Genomic DNA, 11,037 nt, shown 5'->3' on the forward strand with positions numbered 1-11,037 from the left:
GGTATGCCTCAATTAAGTGGCCCCATTTTTTTAAGAGTTTTTTAATTGTATGAGCTGTATTTTCAATAGGCATAAAAGGTCAATAAATGTGTTTTTTCAAGAATAAGGAAAGGATAGTCTTGTCCATATGTTATCCATATGTAACTAGACATTTTCGGTTGCCATCTTTTCAAATAAACTTTGTAAAATTGAAATTATAGGATAGTACACTGTGTCTGGCTGTTTAAATTATTCGGTTTCCTATTAGTTACCCTATGTGATTCCTTGTTTTAAGTATATATGCAACTTAAAGAGGGATTTTCTCATTATTGATTTGCTTACTTATATCTTTAACTTTTTCATATTGTATTGATTTCAATATTCTGTTCTATTATGCTCAATTCCTGTTTCGGGCTGTTCAAATTATTTGGTTTCCTATTGGTTATCCTATGTGGTTTCTTGTTATAGTATATATACAATTTAAAGAGGGATTTCCTCTTTATCGATTTGTTTAGTTATATCTTTAACTTTTCATATTATAGTGATCTTAATATTCTGTTCAATTATGCTCAATTCCTGACAAATTGTTTTCTTCTGTTTAGTAATTTTGGGTCGCTGATTCAGGGCGTCTTAAATCTAATTAATGTGGACTTTCAACGGATTAGAAAGATACGTAGAACTAATTCTCATTTGTTTGACAATTGTGTGAAGTAATCACTGTTAGGAAAAAGCCCTTCCAGGGTGACAGGACACTACACATCAGTGTCAAGGGGTTTGGGTGGGTTGAGACTTGCTAATTGATAAGCAATTTCATCACAGTTAAAAAAAGGTGGAGGGGTGAATTTGCGATTAAGTGTTAGCTTTTGCACCTATTCGAAGGGAAGGGAAAGCATAATTGCGTGGATTACTTGGGCATGCAATGGATGCGTGGTTACACTGAATCACAGGATTATTAGATAGACCATGCTGATTGATAATATATATGATATGTTTGCTACAATTAAATGATGTCTACTTTTCCTCAATCTTAGGAATTATGTAAATTATAATCAATTGCACCAAATTATATATAGGGGTGTGACGCTTTTTGTCTTGAATAAATTGCAATAAGATGGTGAATTCTGTGCTGATTAAGGAGTAACACTAGTACATTAACAACTTGTTTTGCTAGTTGGAAACATAATGGTGCCTTGCTCAGCAGTTAAGCTCTTGGCTTAGTGTTATGTTTAGCAACAGTCGAAGTTGTGAATAGATATGAAAGCCATGCTGATGATGTTCTCATGGTTGATCCACATTTGCACTCTTATGCCTTTTGAAGTAATAGTGGATAAAAACAGCCTGCCCGGGTGGATACTGTGCTATTACTTATTTTGCTTTTCCTTTGTTATTTGTTTCCTCTCTAGGAACAGCACTTTTCCATTATTTAGCATAAAAAACAATAAACACATAGATTATGACTTGTATGTTCACTACAAATGGGCACCCTTGATCTACTTTTTAAGCTTTTCTCTATCTTGATAGGAAGCAAGTTTTGCTACTAATATTAATGGACTTTTTCTGTGATTTAAATATATGAAATAGAACAAATATTTCTATTTATATGATTTCATAATTAAAATAATAAAGCATAAAATAGCATAATATTATAGAAGAACTATAAAGACGCACGCAATAAAACATGATTCCCACCAGTGAGTTTTACATAAATTAAGAATATAAAAATATTACAAAATAACACTTAGAGCTCTTTAAAGTAACTAAATGACAATTAAAATTATAAATACCATTTAAAATTCTTCGAAGCAACTAAATGATAATTAAAACTATAAATACTAATATAATATCTTATAAATGGGTGGGCATATTAAGATATAATCTTAGTGACCATTGTCACGATGCTCCTTCCTTGCTACTTTTGTTGGAAAACCACGCTTGCAAACGTCACATTTGAATTTGATAACATTTTTATCATGAGATTGCTCTTGGTGACTTATAACACTCTGTAAAGACTTGCATTTTTTATTGCAAATGTTGCAAAGGAAATCATAGTCATTGCGCTCAACATTTTCATTAGCAGCATTGGAAGCCATGGTGTGAAAAATAAAGTAAATGGATGAATAAAAGACCTCTAGCTAGTTGCTATCAAATTACCAAGACGAAGGATAGTTATATATACAATAGAAATAAATGTTTTTTGCATGAGCTGGCAGTTGATTCACAGTAAATGAATAAGAAAGAAATGAGTTGGTTAGTGTGACAAACAACAATAATGTAAATTGTGTGATTTTTATTTTATTACCAGTTTTGGTCAAGAACATGCAAGTTGCTTGACTCCCTATTATGTTAAATATCAAAGGTGCAATTATGTTAAATATCAAAGTTGAGAGCTTTGTCTCCAAAACATTTTTAGGTGAATGATACTTGATAACTATGTTTAAATAATAAATATAACAATTAATACTTGATAACTCCATAATTCAAAACTCAGACAAGTTGATGAAGCGTCCATTGAAAAAATATGTACCAACTTTATTCTATCAACACGTTTTTAACTGCCAACATACATAGCTGCCATTTCCACAACCAAGTTACTAGAAACAGTAGATTATAAGCATGCAATTGCAAGCATAAACCTTGATACCTTACACTTGGTATGGAAATGGAATAGACACTAGTTGTATAATTAGATATCTAAGACTATAAGTCGAGAACTGAAGAATGTGCATCAAGTCCAATACAAGAAAACTGCTTGGCACCTGTGAAGTTGCAACAACACCATAAATAGAGATTAATGATTTGCCAAAACCTGTCACATACATGTAATGATTTGGTATGGAATAGAAATTATCTCTGCTTTTATGGGGAAATCCAGATATGGATTCAGCACCTAAACAAGTTCATCCTTGTTACTAAAGGAGATAAACTTCAGATCAATGTCTACAGCAATGAACCACAGTTGCCACACCTAAGTTTAGATACAGCTGTAATTCTTATATAACACCAAATTAGAAAGATAAATGTTGTATTTATAATGAAACAAAAGGGCAAAATTTTATTAAAACTTACCATCAAAACAAAAAAAAAATTAACAAATTCCACAACACAAATTTTCAACTTCACTCCAATATTGGAAAGATGAAATGTTCTATTTATAATGAAAAAAGGAAAATATAAAAACAAAAAGATGAAATCTTCAGGCTCAGATGACTATGAAAATGTCCCAACTACCCAATGAGACTGTTTCCCCATTCTCAAGCTGGCCTCCAACAATTGAGCCATGTCATGTTTTAGACTTTGGATGACACATGGTTTGTTTCTGCATCTTGTTATCTCTTTTCTAAATTCTGAAATCTTCTTCAATTCATGTTGCTTGCTGACAAGTGGAACTAATTGCTCTGCATATAGGTTATCATCGTCAGAAACAACAGAATGCTGTGAATTACTTGGACAACGATAGAGTAAGCAAACGTTAAAAGGTAATGGCTTCCACACCGCATTCTGCCCTTGGTTTGAAATTTTGTTTCTTGGTGTTCTGTCATTGGACTCGATCGCTTACCAGGACTAGTTCAATGTAAATTGCTTTCAAGCTGTTGTGTAGTTTTATGATAATGGTAATTCTATTAACCTTGTCACTTGGTCTAAATATTTTATAATGACGTTAGATGGAATATTTTAATGGTTAAATATAATAAATTATTATGATTAGGTAAGGTAAGAAAGAGTCCGTCAACCAAATTATGAACACATACATTGAAGACATAAGAAAATTCCTAGAAAATAGCGTATTATTATCCTGCCACTTGATTGAAAGCAATGCGTCCATTAATAACTTAATCTAAATTATTTTAGTACCAATCAATCGCCCATTCAGTTAATAAACAATCCTAGCGCTAATGGTCGGTAAAGTCTAAGTCAACACAGAGCGATAAAGCGTTGCATACAAGAGATTCATCAAAACAAGCAGTCTCTTCAAACCCCCAATTCATTCATTCATTCTTCTGTGTTCATCAACCAAATATCATGGGAAATTTGTGCGCAATCTCAATCTCAACAGCGGATACAGTCTCTCGTTGCTGGGATTGCATTGTTGGACAAGCAAGTTACACATGTAAGCTTGAAGATAATCTTAAAGCTCTCACTGTGGAATTGGCGAAACTAAAAGCACGAAGTGATGACTTAAAAGATAGGGTTGATCTTGCCGAACAACAACGTATGAAGCAGCTCAACCAAGTTCAACTCTGGCTTTCAAGGGTGCAGACTGTGGCAGCTGAGGCTGAGGAATTGATCCAAAACGGTCCTCAAGAAATTCAGAAATTATTCTTTGCTGGCTGCTTTTCCAAGAACTGTAAGTCTAGCTATAAGTTTGGTAAACAAGTGGCCAGAAAACTTGAAGAAATAGTGGATCTAAATGAAAAAGGAGAATTCGAAAGGGTAGCTGAGAATGAACTTGCCCCCCAAGTGGACGTAAGACCTACTGAGCCTACGGTGGGTTTGGAATCAACATTGGCTAATGTCTGGCGCTTACTTGAAGGAAAAGATGTGGGCATTATTGGGCTATATGGCTTGGGAGGAGTTGGTAAAACAACACTCTTGACCCAAATTAACAACAAGTTAAGCAATAACCTAATCGGTTATGATGTTGTTATTTGGGTGGTGGTGTCTAAAGATCACACTATCGAAAAGGTTCAAGAAAAAATTGGTGAAAAGGTTGGCCTTTCAAATGAGTTGTGGAAGAGTAAAAGTTATGATGAGAAAGCTATAGATATTTTTAGAATTTTGAGCAAAAAAAAGTTTGTTCTGTTGATGGATGATGTGTGGGAGCGGGTGGATTTGATCAAAGTTGGAATACCTGTACCGAATCAGGATAATGTTTCTAAATTAATTTTTACAACTCGCTTCTTAGAGGTATGTGGAAAAATGGAAGCTCAGGAGAAAATGGAAGTAAAGTGTTTAAGAAAAGATGAAGCTTGGGAATTGTTTGAAAAAAAGGTTGGAGAAGAAACCCTTGACAGCCATCCAGATACTCGAGGGCTAGCTCAACAAGTAGCTGCAAAGTGTGGAGGACTACCTCTTGCACTGATTACAATAGGTCGAGCCATGGCTTGCAAGAAGATGCCCCAAGATTGGAAATATGCAATTGAGGTCTTGCAAAAGTTTCCGCATAAATTGGCAAGAATGGATCAACAGGTGTACTCTCTTTTAAAATTTAGTTATGATAGCTTGCCTACTGACACGATGAGGTCTTGCCTTCTGTACTGTAGTTTGTATCCTGAAGATTTTTTCATTAGTGTTAATCTGCTAATAGATTGTTGGTTTTGTGAGGGATTTTTGGGTGAATTTGGTAACATAAGTGGAGCTCGAATGCAAGGGTACAACATTATCAATTCTCTTGTTGATGCTTGTTTATTAGAAAGAAGTGAATATTTTGCAGAATATGTAAAGATGCATGATGTGATTCGTGACATGGCTTTGTGGATAGCATGTGAGTGTGAAGCACTTGAGAAGAAATTTTGTGTACAAGCAAGGGTAGGATCAAACAAGACACTTGATTTTGAAAGTTGGGAAGGTTTAAGAATGTCTTTGGCGTATAGTGGAATTGAAGGTCTAAGAGGAACACCTAGATGTCCTAATCTTCAAACTTTATTTCTCAATGGTAACAATTTAAAAGTAATTAGTAATGGTTTCTTCCAATTTATGCGAAATTTGAGAGTTTTATACCTATATTTTAACATGCATCTTTGTGAGTTGCCAAAGGGATTTTCAGCACTAGTTTCACTAGAGTATCTCGATCTATCATTTACAAGTGTAAGAGAGTTACCAATCGAGTTGAATAGGTTGTCAAGATTAAAAATTTTAAACTTGGTAGAGACAATATATCTCCAAAAAATCCCAAGACAATTGATATGTAGATTTTCAAAGCTGCAAATATTCAGAATGTCTGTATTAAGTTCATATGAAGATGAAATGGATGAAGACAATGTCTTGAACGGTGGTAATGAAGATCTATTAAAGGAATTGAAATGCTTGGCCCATTTGGATGAGCTGCGCATAGAAATAAAAAGTGTTTTTGCTTTAGAAAGCCTTTTAAGCTTTCACAACTTACGAGGATGCACTGAGCAACTTTTGCTCCTAGATTTTCGGGAGACAAAGGTATTCAATGTTTCCTGTTTAGCAAATATGGAGCGTTTGGAGAGCCTAGTTGTTAGAAAATGTGAAAGCATGGAAGAGATGGTCATGAGGAAGATGGAGAACGAATTCGGGGAAGGAAGAATGATAGAATCCTCTTCACTCTTTCCAACTAATAGTAATCGTATTGCTCCTTGCTTTCATGTACTGAGTGAGGTTTCGCTGGGCGGATGCAACAAGTTGAAGAACGCGACGTGGCTTGCTTTTGTTTCAACCCTAACGAAGCTTGTTGTAATGTCTTGCTCAAGAATGGAAGAAATAATAAGTGATCAAGTCACAAACATGGTTGAAATTCCAAATCCAAGCCCATTTGCTAAGCTAGAAAAGCTTGATTTACGAGATCTACCGAAATTGAAGAGCATATGTTGGGGTGCCTTACCTTTCCCATGTTTACGGCAAATTAGAGTATTCAATTGCTCCAAGTTGATAAAGCTTCCACTCAACTTCGACAGTGGGAATCAAATTAGCATTGAAGGATATCAAGAGTGGTGGGAAAAGATTCAATGGAATGATGAAGTCACTCGAAATGCTTTTTTACCTTCTTTCAAATGTGTAGATTGGTGGAAAGACGTAGATTGGGAGGATGAAGCCATTATACATCCTACTTTGTTGTTTCGGTAACGATTGTAAACGAAAGGTATGTGGTATTTTTCTCTCTTGTATTATCATTGTCTTCAAAGGTGAGATAGCATGCTAATTGTTTGATATAATAAGGTCTCTTTCAAATACGTTTCTAACTTCTACCTTTTTGTTCTCTTTTACTAATTTTAAAGGTTTAAATTATCTCTAGTACTGTTCATAATTGAGATGAAGACTAAAATCTTCAAAATTTCTATTGAACAAGTAATATGCAATACTTTCAATGCAATTATATGGTATAGACATAGAATTTTCAAGGGCAAGTGCATGGAAACAAATTCTTTCATGATGCACAATCTTCTAACTTGGAAAGGAGTTATTAAAGGTTAAGAGGTCTTGAGATAAGTCTTTAAATGCTATAAACAAGGTTATAGTACTTTCAGGAATTAATTTTAATTCTTATCTTTCTGTCAAATACTGAATCTTGAAGGATGTAAGAATGACATGAATTGAATAGGAAAATAATTAGTACATTTATGCTATACACCAAATACAGTATTAGGGCTAATGCTGCATAATTATGTAAGGGTGTCATACAATGAATTGAATTTCCAAGAATTCATGTGTTATAAAAGAAAAGAAAAACAACTTTATGCATTAATAAAGGATTCAACATTGTGGTTTACAATGTCAATTCATCTAGTATGTCAACTAGAAAGTTTCGTTGCTTAAAATTACCCAGTAATCTTTAATTCTTCATAGTCTTCATTACATGTACAGGAAACACAACATATTTGGGAGCAACTATAGAAGCAATAATAACTTTTCTGCACTGATGCATATCTTCTTATTCTTTGGGCAGAGACTAGTACATGGACAAGTCAATCAGTTTGATGATAGCTACATGTATTTGGAAATCAACATTGAAAGAGAGAAAGGATGCTGGAAAGTGTCTCAGGACATTTCCTCAGTGGTCTAATAAATTTCTGGAGTTATGGTCTTGAGGAGCAGAAAACAATGAAGAACTCATCAAATGTAATAAATCACAAAGTATTGTTTGCTTTTTTCTTCTTTTGTTAAGTTTAGTTTGTCTTGGACCTTTGAGATAGTTATTTGTATGTTTTATTTTGTGTGGTTGTCTTGTTTGTATCATATTTTGACTTGATTTTCTTGGAGAAATTTCTATTTATATCTATCACTTGATATTTCTCAACTAAAACAAATCAAGATTAGACATGCTTTCTTGTACATCACTACTTACTCCCACAAATCAAGAATTAATCTTTTGGATACTCCCATTTCGGGTGATAATAGGTTAGTTTGCAAAAAAAGTTTAATTCTTTGGGTTTCTCTAATTTGTTGCATTAAAAGGAATCTATCAAAGGGATCCTCTCCTAAGATTTTGTTAGTGCACAAAAATAAGGAGAAGTAGGGTTCAGCTAAAAAAAGAAGGAAGAAGTTGAAGGAGGGCATTTTTGCTGGTTTGAGTAATTCTAAGTCCCTTTCCATTTTACCTAGAGACAATTTTGTTTTTGATGCAAACATTGCCCATAGAATTCGATTATTAAAAGGGAAACCACTGATTTTGTAAAATTGGCTAATAGCTTTGGGGGTTTTTTTTTTTCATGATCCGAATCCTCAGGTTATTAATGCCTTGGTTGATATAGATATCTTTTAGGATATGTAATCTTTTCTATGTGTCTTGGGGTTTTTTTCCCCTATGTTATTTCTCACATGGAATGTCAAAGGGATGAATAGTGGTGAAAAAAAATCTTTTAAAAGGAAAATCTTACCAGTTAAGTTGAATATGGTGTTTTTATGAGAGTCTTGATAAAATAGAATTATTTTAATCTTAGAATTGTTCTTAAAAGTTAGTTAAGTTCTTGAGTTTATAATAGTATTTAGTTATTTTTAGTTATTTTCTAATTAGTTTATTTTTATTAAGTTATTTTATTTTATACTATTTTTATATTTATTTGCCTTAGTTTAGTTAATATTTATTAATTTTTATATTTTTGTGGGACTTTAAAGGAATAAGGCTTGATTTTGCTGAAGAAAAGTGTTTAGAGAGCTCAAGCTCTGTTTGTATATGTCACAATAATTTGAGCATAACTTTCAATCCCAATCTCAATTCCAATGTCCAAATAAAGTCATTCTTGACCGATGGAAAGCTAAGAGATAGAGTTACAACTTTCATTCAAGTTACTTTGCCCATTTATGCCTCGATGATAGAGAAAATTGCATTGAAAGTTGCCAGAGTGTTGTAGTCAAAAAGAGAAGGCTTGAAGCCAAGGGAGCATAGCGGCATTGATGGGGTGTGCCACGACATCGAAGAGAAAAATTTGAATAAGTTGTTGCAAGAAAGAAAAGGATTCGAGCTGACTTAAGTCCTCTGGGCTCTACACTTATTTTAAGCTGAAATTAAGAGTCATTAGGCTAAAGTAGTTAAGTTTATGACAAATTAGGTTAATTAGTTTCGATTATATATAGATAACTTGAGAAGAAGCTAGCCATAAGAAGAAAATCTTAAGAGAAATTCAAGAAGTTAAAAGGTTGAGGCTGAACATTGAAGATCAAGATTGTAAAATTTGTTTATTTTCTTCTTCCTTAGCTTTTATTATTCTTGTTACTCTTGATGGCTAAACTTCATATTTTTTTATTTATTATTGCAATTATGAGTTGCTAAAGTTCTTTTTCTAGGACTGCAATTGAACTCACATGTAATCTAAAGTTTTAATCTATTTCTAGCTTATTTTCAATGGAATTGAATTGTATATTCTTATTTGTCCTCAATGCTTTTAATTGCCTGATTACTAATTAAATTGATTTAGAAACCTAAACACAACTTTGGATAGAGAGTTTAGTGAAGAATAAAATTAGAATAACATATGATCATATTTATTTACTTGGTTGAATAAATTGATTTATGTATAGAATAGAGATATACCTATATTCCATATGTCAAGCCCAACTCTATAAAATATTTGCCATGTCATTCATGTGCTTGATAATATGTTTGCATACTTGGAAAGTCCCGAAAAAAATCGTTAAAAGTCTGTAGTGAACCTAGTGGTACAACTAAGCTGAATTAAGCCTCGAACTAGTCCAAATAGAGATTTTAAGATGAAATTGAGAATTTTGAAAACTCAGAATGACTTAATATGGTGATTTGGAGTTCGAGGATTGATTTGGAGTCAAATTGGAATTTTCATGATGTAGGGACAAAATGGTCATTTTGCCACCTAAGGGCAAAATTGGAATTTTATACCACCCATCACTTGTCATGCCTAAGGATTTCATCAATTAACATTTTATATTATGGATAATTGAGATATTTTATGTGGTGGTGAAAGAAAGCTTAGTTGTTAATTGTTAAACATGGACCAATGGAATGGTGACAAGTGGCAAGCTTTCATTTCTTTATAATTTACATTAAAAATCAGCACATGACTCTTCCATTTCACTCCCATATGTTCAGCCTCGCCAAGGAAAAGAGGAAAGAAAGAAAGAACAAACCCTAGTGAGCAAAAATTCAAGGGAAAATTAGTGGATTTCAAGAAATTAAGCAAGTAAAGGTAAAATTTCTTGATTTTAGCTTGTGATCTACCTTTCCTATGCATTCTTTTTCATTTTCCATGATTGAGAATCAAGTTTGCATGAAGATACCTTTGCTGGCCGGACATGGAGGGAGGGATTTTGATCTTGGATTTAGTTGGAAAACATGTTATTCTAGTGTTTTTAGTTAGTTGGTGATGTGTAGCATGAAAAACAAATAAGAAAAAATTCATGTTCTTCCATCACCCTCATTGGCCGAATCTTCCTTATGGTATGTTGATGGTGCATTTGATTTCATATCAAGTGATTTGGTTAGGAACTAATGATTTATGGTGTAAAAAAAATCAAGTATGAAAAATCATAGTATTTTTGCACCCACCATGGCCGAATTTCATAAGGAACCTAGTGATGATGATTTTTGTGATATCTTGTGTTATTTAGTTAGAATTTAATGAATGGTGGTGATGGAAATCGAAAATAGTAATTTTAAAGTAAAGTTCTTTTAGTAAATAAGTTGAATAATAATGAGAAAGTCAAGCTCATTGAGGCGCTTTGGTGCATTTTGGGACATTGGAAGTGTGATGAATATAATTGGAGTCAATTTGGATGTTTTAGTTAAATCAAAGATGGAGAGTTCTAATTAGGTCGAAAACTGATCCATTCCGATCACAATTGAACCAAAGTGTAACACCGTCTTTAAGTGACTATCCAAACAACCTCATGCATTCATATAGAGCC

The 11,037-nt window shown here is 33.3% G+C and overlaps 1 pseudogene across 1 annotated transcript; it reads left to right on the plus strand.

The window, feature by feature from the left end:
• The first annotated feature begins 3,885 nt into the window (after nucleotides 1-3,885).
• On the plus strand, nucleotides 3,886-7,967 carry LOC18507157 (putative disease resistance protein At1g12290 pseudogene; annotated as a pseudogene). Its single transcript, XR_016026954.1, has 2 exons — nucleotides 3,886-6,802; nucleotides 7,607-7,967. The product of XR_016026954.1 is annotated as a putative disease resistance protein At1g12290 pseudogene (transcript).
• Nucleotides 7,968-11,037: the final 3,070 nt, after the last annotated feature.

Source organism: Theobroma cacao, chromosome 6 (genome assembly GCF_053813885.1).
Source record: "Theobroma cacao isolate CCN51 chromosome 6, ASM5381388v1, whole genome shotgun sequence".
In the NCBI taxonomy this organism is placed as follows: domain Eukaryota; kingdom Viridiplantae; phylum Streptophyta; class Magnoliopsida; order Malvales; family Malvaceae; genus Theobroma; species Theobroma cacao.